Source organism: Halichoerus grypus, chromosome 3 (genome assembly GCF_964656455.1).
Source record: "Halichoerus grypus chromosome 3, mHalGry1.hap1.1, whole genome shotgun sequence".
NCBI classification, from domain to species: Eukaryota; Metazoa; Chordata; class Mammalia; order Carnivora; family Phocidae; genus Halichoerus; species Halichoerus grypus.
In genome coordinates, this window is record NC_135714.1 from 112,232,363 (window position 1) to 112,245,749 (window position 13,387).

The window sequence follows — 13,387 nt, forward strand, 5'->3', positions numbered from 1 at the left end:
GAGGCTTTAGAGGATGTGATTCCTTGCCTTCCCAGCTTCCAGAGGCTGCCTGCATTCCATGACTCACGGCCACTTTCTCATCCCTCCAACCAGCCTCCTGTGTTGTCTCATCTCTATTGACTGACACTTCGGTTTGCTTCTGATAAAGACCCTCGTGGTTACATTGGGTCCATCTGGATAATCTCCCCATTTCAATATCCTTAACTTAAACACATTTGCAAGGTTCCTTTTGCCATGGAAGGTAACATATTTACGGTCTTGGAGATTAGGATGTGGACATCTTAGGGGGGTCATTATTCAGCCGGCCACAGTGCTCTAAATCTATCATGACATTTATCACTAATGACATATTGGAAATACTTGTTGTCTATTAGGAAGAAGGGAAAGAAAATTAGATAGAGAGACACACAAAGAGAGACGAGTTGGAAAATCAAATTCAGTTTTGGTGAAGAGAATACTACTTAAGTGGGTAGGTTTTGATTGTTAAACATTTAAGAGTTTTGTGTTTCTGAAGTGTGGATTTCCTGTTAGGTTAACATTCCTCTAATGGGGATGAATTATTTTTATACCCCACACCTCTTTATTCTTCTATAAAATAAAAAGCAGTGGTAGCAACCCCAACTTTGTTATTGTTGTTATTGTTGTTCAAATTGCTCCAATCTGATCCAGTATTTCATTTCAAAATGAAGCTGTGCTATTGATAGCCTCCTAATCACAGTAATTGGTTGAAGTTAGGGCCGATGATCCAAACCTGAGTCATCATAATTTTCTTGAGCAATAGCTGAGAGAAAGAGACAGTTCATTTCTGGTGGCTAAGCTCAAAGTTTATATTCAATCTGTTGGTATCTTTTAATCTAGTTTTATGGGAAAAGCCACAGCAGGTAGCCTAATTCTATGCTTCCCTTTTCTGGATCAGATTAAAGAAACATACAGATGTTTATCTATCTATCTATCATCTATCTATCTATCATCTATCATCTATCTCTCAACTATTATCTATCCATCTATCATTTAATCTATCACTCATACACAGATACATACATACGTAGCAGTAGAAGTCTGCATCTAGACATTCCTTCTGAATTTGTTCTTGAAAATATTTCCTCATTTATTCTCTATTCATGCATAAAGAATGACTCCAGTATATTATTTCTTTTCTTATGGTCTAAATTAAGCAAATAGACTAAGCATAAAACATTCAAACTGGGATATTAATCCTGGCTATGTCATTACTTAAAATTTCAAACTATTTATACCATGTAAATAGGAGTACACAGTACTTGGAAATCTTAATGTCCATTCATCTATTATATGCATTATTATATATGCCTATTCATCCATTTTATATAAATCTGGGTATATATATATATATATATAATTATATATATAATTAAATATATAACATATACATATATTTTTCTGAACACATTTCTGCAATGGAACATTCTGGTTCTTGGTGAGAAGAATGGTCAAACACTATTCTATTATTCTCCTAACTGAAATCAAATTGTTTTATTTTTTGTTTATTGAGGCAGTCTGGCTTGCCTCTCTCTATCCCAACAGTCTACTTACAATGACTTTAAACCATCACCATAGTTACTGTTCCATAATAATTTTTGTGTTTGATAGTATGCATGGGTTAGGAAGAAGTGAGAAGTTAGCTGTTTGTATTGATTTTTTGGAGGACATTGCTGGCTAGAATACATAAATTTGTATTGGTGCAGCATCAGGGCAGGTCAACCCTCAAAGAAGAGCTAGTAAGTATCTCAAATAGAATTCTGAAGCATAATATGGAGTTTGCTTTCATCTATGTTTAATATTCATTTTGTGCAAAATAGTACTTTGATATTAAAAAAGGTGGACCAGAGCATAAGAATCATAAATATTCAAAAATTGACAGAGAAAAAAAGAGCTAATTACTAGCGCTGACTTCGTGAACTACTTAGCCATGTTACAAATAAAATTAATGTAGCAATTTAAATCTTAGGGAGAATAATCTGTTTTATTTACCATAGTAAATAAGATGTTGTAAGTAAAGTGTCTGGCATGTTGGGAAAAACTTGCTTTGGCTCATTTCAGAGAACTAGTATTTTTAATATATGGTGGAATGGGGCTGGGTAGAGAATGGAAGCATGGCCCAGGACCTGGTTAAGGGAAAAATGAAACCTAAGTCTTTACTGAACAATCGGATGCAAAATGCCTGACACAATTGCTTAGGACCTTCTTTCTTAGCAAGATGTAGTTTTCTAAAAGTAGATTTTTCCATCTAGGTCTTCCTTCTCATAGACCTGGAAATGCTTTATTTTTTATAGTTTATCTAAAATTCTCAGATTAAATGAAGAGTTTCAGGTTTTTGAAAATAGCAGTAATTGATTAAGAAGCTTTCAAAGGTGAAATAGAAAGTTTTAGAATTCCACTTTTAATATGATGTATTTATATATTTCTTGGGGAGAAAAAGCTGTCCATTAATTTTTAAAAATGAACTCAAGCTGACCATAATTGACGATAGATTAGCCAACCAATATAGGGTGAGATTCAGATGCTCAGGATGTTGTGCAACATTCATCAAAAGATCTAATTTTTAGACAGTAGTTTGTAATACCCAGAAAGTCCATAAAACAAAAATAAAAATATAGTGAGTATAAATACCCATAATATATACACTGGGTATATACATACCCAATATTACATACATTATTATATTCACAATTATTTTGCCTGACCCATTAGTTGAGACCACTAAAAATTATTTTAAAAACTTGAGTGTCCAGAGGAAAGAGAAATTAGACCTGACATAGAGAAATTTTCTAGCAGCCTCCAAATATTAATTTGTACTTTCACTGACAATAAGTACTGCTATGTGCTTTTCAGCTACTAATATTTTGGCATAAGTTTTCTTTCTTTGACTCTACTTTATGCAGGTAGTGTCTCTGAAATTGTTTCAGTGTCATTCTTGAATGGCACTTTCACCAGCTCTTACAGAATATGAGTAAAGAAACTATGAAGTTTTCCAGATAAGAACGCTCTGTGTGTCCTTCTAATATACTTGTTTTCCCAGAGTTTAAAAGACACACTAATTACTGACTCCCACAAATTTAAGGCCACATAATCTTTTTCACTTCAATAGCATTACTAAATTATTCTGCATATCACTCTAATTCAAAGATACATCTTTGATTCATTACTTCTTTCAAGAATCAATAAATGTTCCTTATTGCCAAATAATCATGTGTTTGAGAAATTTCTTCACTAAATATCCATTGCATATTAATATCCTCTCAGACTGATCTATGTATTCCGTATATAGAGAGTAATGTAATTATAATTATAGTTTAAGTTAAAGCCTATGTAACTAAATTTCATCTTTCACTTACAAAATACACATTAACTAATGTAGTTCTATAGTTACACTGTATTATATATGCAAATTTTCTCCTTTTTCAATATAAGCATCTTGATATCAGAGACCATGTCATATAAATTATTCTCTCTCTTTTTTTTTTTTTTTTTTTTTAAGATTTATTTGTTTATTTGAGAGAGAGAGAGACAGAGAGAACATGCAGGTCCGGGGGAAGGGGCAGATGTTGAGAATCTTCAAGCAGACTCTCAGCTGAGTGTGGAGCCTGAGATGGGGCTTGATCTCACAACCCGGAGACCACAACCCAAGCTGAAACCAAGAGTTGGATACTTAACCGACTGAGCCACCCAGGGGCCCCAATTATTCTCTATTTCTTAATCCAAAGAACACAACAAATGCAAGCATGACATAAATAAGCAGTATAAATATGTTCAATTTGACTAACAAATATTCTGGGAGACTAGTTAAACTTTTAAAAACATATTGCAAGACAAATACTCAAGGTTGAAGTGATACAGATATTTTTATTTTAATACTTTAAATATTCCAAAAAAATAAATAAATAAATATTCCTATAAAGTATCTTTTCACTCATAATTAATTTTCTTTGTTTAGTCTTGTGCTGTCAAGCTTCACGTAGAAGTTGAGAACTCCATTTCAGTTCTGGAATCTTCTAGAATTTCTATTCCATCAAGAATCAACCCATAAACAGTAGTCTATTTTTGATTTTGTTTAATTTCAGAATTAGATTTTTCCTATTGTTTTCGGTTGAGAATCCTAAAATCGGGATTATAGCACGTTTTATTTTATTTATTTATTTTTTTTAAAGATTTATTTATTTTTATTTATTTGACAGAGACAGCGAGAGAGGGAACACAAGCAGGCAGAGTGGGAGAGGGAGAAGCAGGCTTCCCGCTGAGCAGGGAGCCCGATGCAGGGCTCGATCCCAGGACCCTGGGATATGACCTGAGCTGAAGGCAGACGCTTAACGACTGAGCCACCCAGGCGCCCTTATAGCACGTTTTAATGCAAAGTTTAGAATTCAGATTTCAAACTCAAATATATTACCTTTCCAAACTCTTTAGAAAGACATTTTTTTGCACTCCTCTTGCTATAACCATTTTATCTTATTTTAATGCTCCCTTGCTTTAATACTATATATTTATTTTTGCTCCACACCTATTTTCTTTTCCATATCTCATGTTATCAAGACCACTCCCAAATTAAAGGATGTCATTATAAAGTCTTAAATGAGGTCTAATACAAGCAGTACTCTTAAGTTCCCTAAACATTGTCATTGTGCATAATAACATAAATCATATTAAAAGTCATGCAACAAGCTGAGCACATTTCTTTGGCAGAATGTTTAACCTAACAACACACAAAGGATGCAAACTTCTGATGGCAATGGTCTTTGATAAAGGATTCAAATATTACTTTACTTTGGACAGCCTTGAATCCAGTTATTCAGTGATAATTAGTTCCCCTTGTCTTATAGAAAGCTATCCCCAGGGAAAAAATAGATTGTATAACGTTTCCTGGGAAACTTAAAGTAAGCTCAAAAAGCATATTTTACATTTTTCTCTGATGAAAACAGTTACTGTCTTTCATTAGTAGGTAAGTGGACATATAGTAATAAATTCATGGCCCTAATCTCTGTGTTCCGTGCTTGTTAATGTTTTCATTTTTCTTTTTTTTTTTCTTTTTTTTTTCTTTTTTTAAAGATTTTGTTTTTTTTTTTTATTTATTTGACAGAAAGAGACATAGTGAGAGCAGGAACACAAGCAGGGGGAGTGGGAGAGGGAGAAGCAGGCTTCCCGCAGAGCAGGGAGCCCGATGTGGGACTCGATCCCAGGACCCTGGGATCATGACCTGAGCCGAAGGCAGACGCTTAACGACTGAGCCACCCAGGCGCCCAATGTTTTCATTTTTCATGTTATTTAATAGCATTCTTCTTAGAAACATTGAGAAATCAGTTGAAATATAACTGGTATAGTCACTAATAAAATAGTTAATAAAATTTATAATTCAGCCAGAATATATACAATAAGTAACATATTACTGGACTTAAACAGTGCAATATGCAGATATTACACAACATTTTACACTCATTTGTCTTTCTCTTTCACCTTTCTGTTAGGTGAGTGTGTCATACAGGATGAAATTGACACCAATACAATGAGCTGTGGTACATTTTACTTTTTTTTTTTTTGTCCTTCCTCACAGAGAGGAAATCTTGAATAGAAACATTTATTTCCAGTTGGGTACCTTCTCTACAAAACAAAAACAACACAAACAAACAAAAAACAAACCAAAAAAACCACCTCTCATTGGATTTTTATATCCAATATAAAATCCTGGATTTAAATGGCATTTAAAAAAATAATGATTCTTTTCATACAATGAAGTTTATGAAAAGAGGAAGTGTTGGCTTGTGGAAAAGAGATGAATGAAACAGTAAGACTTCTGTTGGAGGGCTTTATGATGTATATTTAGCATCTTAGACAACATCATAAATCACTGCCACAGTCAATGTGAAAAATACATTAGATGCCATTTGGTTTTCATCAGCCTATCTGGGTTCTTTTCAGATGTCATTTTCAAGATTTATACATCAGTTTTATTTCATATTATAAAATGTCCATTACTGATTACAAAGGAACTCTCAAACATGATGAAGCTTTTCTAAACTTTGGGACTGCTCACATGCACACTACCAGCTTCATTGTGATTCACTAAAAAAAAAAAAAAAAAATACTATGCCAATGAATCCAAAGAGAACACAAATAATGATAAATGCAAGTCATCACAAATCCCTCTGTAGCTGAATATCTTATACCGACCTTTTCTCTTTACATAGCACTGGCAGATCAAGCTCACCATTTCATTTAATTCTGTAGAGACCCTTGTCTATTATATGTTATGTATATTGTGAAATCCACTAATAGTTTTCTATGTCTTGCCAGCTCTATCTGCATCAGGGTTGCAACTGATTATAAACTCAACTATTTTATTCTGTCAGCATAGTATTAATCTCTATGTAACAATATGTATCAAAGCATGTTAAAATTAGTTTTGATGATAGAGATGATGGAGAAGAAGACCACAAATAAGGATGCATTTATAGTTTAAAATTATTCAGGCCAGGAAAATCTCCTGATATCCTAAGTACAAACCAAAATATCTAAAGGTTTTCTTGATAAATAGCTATACAAAACCAAAATGTTTGGGCTAAAATTAGCCGGAAAGAATAGAGTTCAAAGAAACAGATATAAAATAAGTACTTTCACACATTTTTCTATATTAAAAAATACTATTTTACTAACTTCTTGCTTGCTCCATTTATTTCAGAGGCAGAGAATTTTCATTAAATCAATCTAAGGATTTAAGATAATTTTCTAAACCCAAGCTTTTTATTCATCCTTATTACAATTGAGTTGCTTTTAATGCTCTGCCAATTTAAATATTTTAGAACAGCCATTGTAGGGTTAGTCATGTTAATCTTGTTTAATAATGTATTTAAAAATATATTTCAGATAAGCCAATATCAAATTTACTTAAAATTGGGTTGTTTATCTACTGTGTAGATTACTAAAATAATTACATTTTTTATTATGCTATTTTTTTTGTAGCATAGTTATTGTTTAAAATGTTTTAAGGTGTGCATTTTAAAACCTATACTAAATAAGGTTTTTTCCCCATGGGTAATCAAAGAGGTATTTAGAATTTGAATCTTGCCCATTCAAATTGATTTAAAATGTGGATCAGCCCTTGGTCCTCTGGGTGCGTTTCCATTAACACAAAAATTACATTTAAAAATGTTGTGTCCTCTTCTACCAAGTTAAATCAATGTGTTTGCATTTTCCCTGAAGGCCAACATAAATGCAAGAATGCAATTTTAGGAGTGAAGGACCTCTATAAACAATATTCTGTTTCCAATTTCAGGAAGGTGAAACCAAAAGATTGAACATAGTAACCTTCTGAGCATCTTAATTACTTTTATGTAAAAGAAGGTACCATTTCTATACTGACCATTATGTAATCCATGAAGTTTAACACATAAAATAAGACAATAGCCCCAAATCTGTGCATAAGTACTGATGATAAAATGCAGATATTACATTTGTATATGTGTTTATATATATATATATAAACACATAAGGATATTTGCATTTGTATCTTACCAAGTATCTCATTGTATGACCTGTTACATCTCCATGTGTTTTTCTAAAGGTGAAGTATACTCTAGTCCAGAAAGTCACTCCTGAGAGATAAGTCTTATCACAAGTGTCACTACAATATTTAATTGCTGCACTCACAAAATCTTGACTTACTGTATGGAAACTGAATAGGTACAATCATTTCGCACTTGGAAGTGATCTAGCACTTCCTGTGGGCCAAGACAATGTCTTGCTTTACATATATTTAACTTATTTTCTTCTTAGAACTTTCCTCTCATGGGTTAGTTGGCCAATTTAAAGATGAAGAAAATGGGATTGGGGAAATTCAAGAAGCTACAGGAAGTTGCTAGGAGGGGCAGCTGAAAGACTGGTGGTGGGAGGAGGAGGGATGAGGGTGTTGAATGAAGGATGCTGCAGAGAAAGTCATTGTGCTTCACAGTTCTACCTGACACACTGGTCCAGATGAAGTATCATTGATATTTATGCCCCTATTCTCTAATAAGGAACAGATGGTATGGAGGGTTATTTGAGGATGCTGCCATTCTGTAACTGGTGGGCGCAGATAATACATGACAATGCAACTGGAGAGCCTGAGTGTTGTTTCAGGATATAGGCAGTTGTAATCCCTTGAAGAAGCATAGCAGCACACAGGACCCTGACATTTGTACACAAAGATCATGTCTTGCGAAACTCCAGGAAGTGCTTCCCAATGAAGACTAGGAATTATGCAACTCTGATCTCCCTGGGAGTTGACAAAGGAGAGCACAGTGTCACTGTGATTTATTAGCCACCTACATTATTCTGGAATGACAGGAGAAAAATAAAGCTGAACAAATATTATGTGGATTTTTAATACCCTACTATTATGAAAATATAAATAATAATATGCTTGATTATTACATTTAATGATATTACTGTTCTTTGGTCACTATAGCAAATATTAGTAGAATGAACATATGCATTATTACTAACATGAATTGTATAAATTATTTTCTATACACAGTAGAATTAAAGTATAAGTAAAGGGTTTTGTACTTCCCAAAATAGGAAAACAAAACACAATAGGGAAAACCTTAAGGGTGCTGAGCACTAGACATGAGCAAAATTTCCTATATCATTTTGTGTTCCTGATGAGTAGCTGAAGTTCCAAAGAACTGGAAGGCAATATTACTAAAATTAAGTGTACCATTTTTATCACATATTTTATAGGAAAACTCAATTTTGAATTTACTTAAAAAACATACAGCTTTTTTTTAAAGATTTTATTTACTTATTTGAAAGAGAGAGATTGAGCATGAGCAGGAGGGGCAGAGGGAGAGGGAGAAGCAGGTTCCCAGCCAAGCAGAGAGCCAGATGCGGTGCTCAATCCCAGGACCCTGAGATCATGACTTGAGCCTGAGCCAAAGGCAGCCCCTTAACGGACAGAGCCAATCAGGTGCCCCAAAACATACAGTTTTTTTATCACAATTATACTTAATGTATTCTTTATGATAATCTTTCCTCTTTTTGTTTTTTCATCATAATTCTACTGTACTAAATATTTTACTCCAAATAGCTGCAATAATTCTATTTGCTTTGATTTTTTAAAACATTTCTCCCCTTAACATCCCTTATGCTGAATTTAGGTGTTCTTCTAAACCCTTTGTTGACATTATTCCACCACAAAAATATTATTAACTTTTATGTTCAATTTGCTTTGACATTTATATAATCTCTAATAACACAGTATGTAATATTTTATACTTTCAGATCACAAAGTATGTATCTTTAGAATAATGTAGATCAGTTCTTAAGAAATTCTAATGTTCATACAAATCACCTGTGGATCTTGTTAAAATGCAGAATTGGTGTGGATGCTGGGTCAGTTCTGTTGCTGATCTTTGGACAATGATTTGAATTGAAGAATTTAGAAGATGGTAAGGTAGTTATAACTTAAGCTTTCTCTGTGAAGCATATGTGAGATAAATATTACTGTAGGCCAGTGATTTGAGGTGAAAAGTTCAGTTTCAATCAGTTCATTCTAAATTGATTTAGCCAAGTAACAGGCGAGGGACTCTGAAGAAGTTATTTTAAAATTGCCTCCTCCTCACCGTGCCCATCACTTAAAGATTTATTAGATTCTTTGTAGGGTATCAACTCAATAAACTATATCATTATTACCCCAGTTTTATAAGTGAAAATAAAACGCAAAAGGGTATCCCTAAGATCATTAAAAATAATTTACATTTAGTTTGTTTTTGCCCTATCTTCTCACTTTTAATGGGAATAATTTGTCAAAATGTAATATAACTACATCAGTTTCAGAAAGTAAATATGCCTCCTGTATAACAAAGAATACAGTCAAAAGGGGGAGCAACTCATTTTGATAATAAGAGAAAAAGTAAAGAAAATTTATCTTTAAAGTTTTTTTCTGTGAAATAGAAAAATAGAGAAATGATAAATCGTAAATGTACAGTATAGAAATTTAAAAATTACAATAACATAAACCCATGCAGTGACTGCCCTCATCAACAAATAAAACATTGCTGGCATTTCCAGTAGACCCTGCATGCAACTTCCTGACCCAAACTCTCCCATCTTCTAAAGGTTAGCATTAACCTGAAATTTATGGTAATTGATTTCTTAATTTTTGTTTCAGCTTAGCAGCCATGTATACAGTGCTTAACAATATAGCTTATTTGGGGGCACCTGGGTGGCTCAGTCGTTAAGCGTCTGCCTTCTGCTCAGGTCATGATCCCAGGGTTCTGGGATGAAGCCCCGCATCTAGCTCCCTGCTCACTGGGAAGCCTGCTTCTCCAAACCCCCCCCCCCAAAAAAAAAACAATATAGCTTATTTTGTCTGTTATAAACATTATATAAATGGTTCATTCATTTGATGTCCCTTGGTCTGACAGCTTTCCTTTAGTAATATGGTTCTAAGATTCATCAAGGTTTTTACTAGTAGCTCTATTTCATTAATGTTTGTTATTCTGTACTGTTCTCTTGGATGTGTACCATCACAATATATTTACTTATGTATTGGTTGCTTAATCTTTGTGTTGTTATCAAATTGTGGTCATAGTAAGTAATCTGGCAATAAATATTTTTAATACATAATCTGGTATGAGTGTGTGTGTGTGTGTGTGTGTGGCAATTGTTTAACATAGGAGTAGAATCTCTAAGTTATAGGGTACCAATTTCTTTAATATAATAAAATAAATACAGAATGTCAAAGTAGTCATTCAAGTTTACATTCTCACCAAGAATACATGAGAGTTCTAGTTTGGGATTAAAAGGCACAAACTAGATGAAAAGTCGAACATAGGAGAGAGAGTCAATAATAATATGGTAATAACATTGTGTGGTGACAGATGATGACTACGCTTAACACGGTGAACACTGAGTAGTGTATAGAATTGTCAAATCACTATGCTGTACACTCGAAACTAATATAACATTGCATGTTAATTATACTTCAATTAAAAAATATAAGAGTTCTTGTTGCTATTGTTAGACTTTTAATTTTTTACTAACTGTAGTTATATCTCATTGTGATTTCAATTTGCATTTCCCTAAATATTGTTGAACTTCCAGCTTTTTCATATGTTCATTGGCCACTTAGATTTCCTCTGTTCTGAGGTGAGAATTCAAGATTTTGCTCATATTATTTTCTTTTGGCTAAACATTTTTTTCTTAGTTATTTGTAGAAGGTCTTGTATTTTGCGTATGAACACATTTTTGGGGATAGTTTGTGCAGATATTTTCTTCCAATCTTGCTTTTGTTTTTCACTATGTCTCTGATGTTCTTTGATAAACAGATTTAATTGTTAGCCAAATATGCCATTGTTTTCTTAGCCAAATTCGTTATTTCCCCCTTTGTATTTAGTGTTTTTGATCTTTACTCAGAAATCATCCCCATCAATTCATTAATTTATTTTTCTTTAGAGATTTATTATTTTTTTCTTTATTAGATAGGTCTGTAATCAATTGGAACTTATGTATGTATGTGCCAGTTATTAAAAAGACAATCCTTTCTCAACCCCTCTGTGTCATTTTTATTATGAATCAATTTTCTGTATATGCATAAGTTTTTTCCAACTATTTATTCTGTTCCTTTAGTATTTTTGTTAATTCTCACATCAATAGACCAGGTTCTTATTTATTATATATTTTTAATAAATCTGGTTATAAGGTGGAGGGACGTCTGGGTGGTTGAGCTGGTTGAGCCTCCGACTCTTGGTTTCTGCTCAGGTCATGATTTCATGGGTAGTGAGATCAAACCCCATGTAGGGCTCTCAGCTCAGCGGGGAGTCTGATTGGGGATTCTCTCCCTCTGCTCCTCCCCCAAATTGCTCTCGCTCTCTCTCTAAAATAAAATAAATAAATCTTTAAGTAAGTAAATAAATAAATCTGGTTATAAGGTGGATATTTCTTCAAATTTGTATTTCTTTATCGTGTTTATCTTATTTTAGCTATTTGTATTTTTATATGAATTTTAAAATCATTTTGACAACTTCCACAAAATATCCTACTGAGATTTTGATTTGGATAACTTTGAAATCTATAGATAAATTTTAGGAGAATATCATCAATACAATATTGAGTTACTGAGTCTTCTTATCCATGGATACATTTTTTCCTTTTGCTGGAAATTTCATTTATTATTAATTAATTAATTAATTAATTATATTTAAATTCTAGTTAGTTAACATACAGTGAAATATTAGTTTCGGGTGTGCAATATAGTGATTCAACACTTCCTTACATCACCTAGTGCTCATCACAACAAATGCACTCCTTAATCCCCATCACCTGTTTCACCCATCCCCCAGCCCACCTCCCTTCTAATAACCCTGAGTTAGTTCTCTATAGTTAAGAATCCATTTCTTGGTTTGTCTTTCTCTCTTTCTTTATTCTCTTTGCTGGTTTATTTCATAAATTCCATGTATGAGAGAAATCATATGACATTTGTCTTTCTCTGACTGACTTATTTCACTTAGCCTAATACTCTCTAGCTCCATCCATATTTTTGCAAATGGAAAGATTTCATTCTTTTTTATGGCTAAGTAATATTTGATTATATATATATATATATATATATACATATATATACATATATATATATATATACCAACTCTTCTTAATCCATTTATCAATCAATGGACACTTGGGCTGTTTCTATAATTTGGCTATTGTAGATAGTACTGCTATAAACTTTGGGGTGCATGTATCCCTTTGAATTTGTATTTTTGTGTTCTTTGGGTAAATACCTAGTAGTGCAATTACTGGATTGTAGGGTAGTACTATTTTTAACTTTTTGAGGAATCTCCATACTTCATGGGTACAATATTTGCCATTTGTCTCCATATGTTTTAGTTTTATTTACATATATATATTTCAAGATATATTCATAAATATACATATATATTTCAAGATATATTTGAAGGAGAAAAACAAAACTGAAGAAATATCTCAACCTGGTAAAAACGTTTATTGAGATATATATTGATGTGAGAATATATTTTACCACTTATTAGATTAAATCCATTCATTTAATTCTCACTTGGAATATGTATTTATCAAATATGGATATAGAATTTTATCATTTCCTATGTTTATTAGATAATTGCACTTCTTTATGACTCTGTATATGTATTGTAATTATATTGACTCACTTTTCTAAAGTAAATTCCAACTTGCATCCTTGGTATAAATACAACTTGGTCAATTATCTTTAGTCAATAATATCTTTTTCTAGTTGCCACTTGGCTATAATGTTGGATTGGTTTGTTAATAATTTCTATAGGAATTTTGTTTTTATGTCTATGTTTATGAGTGGCACTAAAATTGTCCTTTCTTATATCATGCT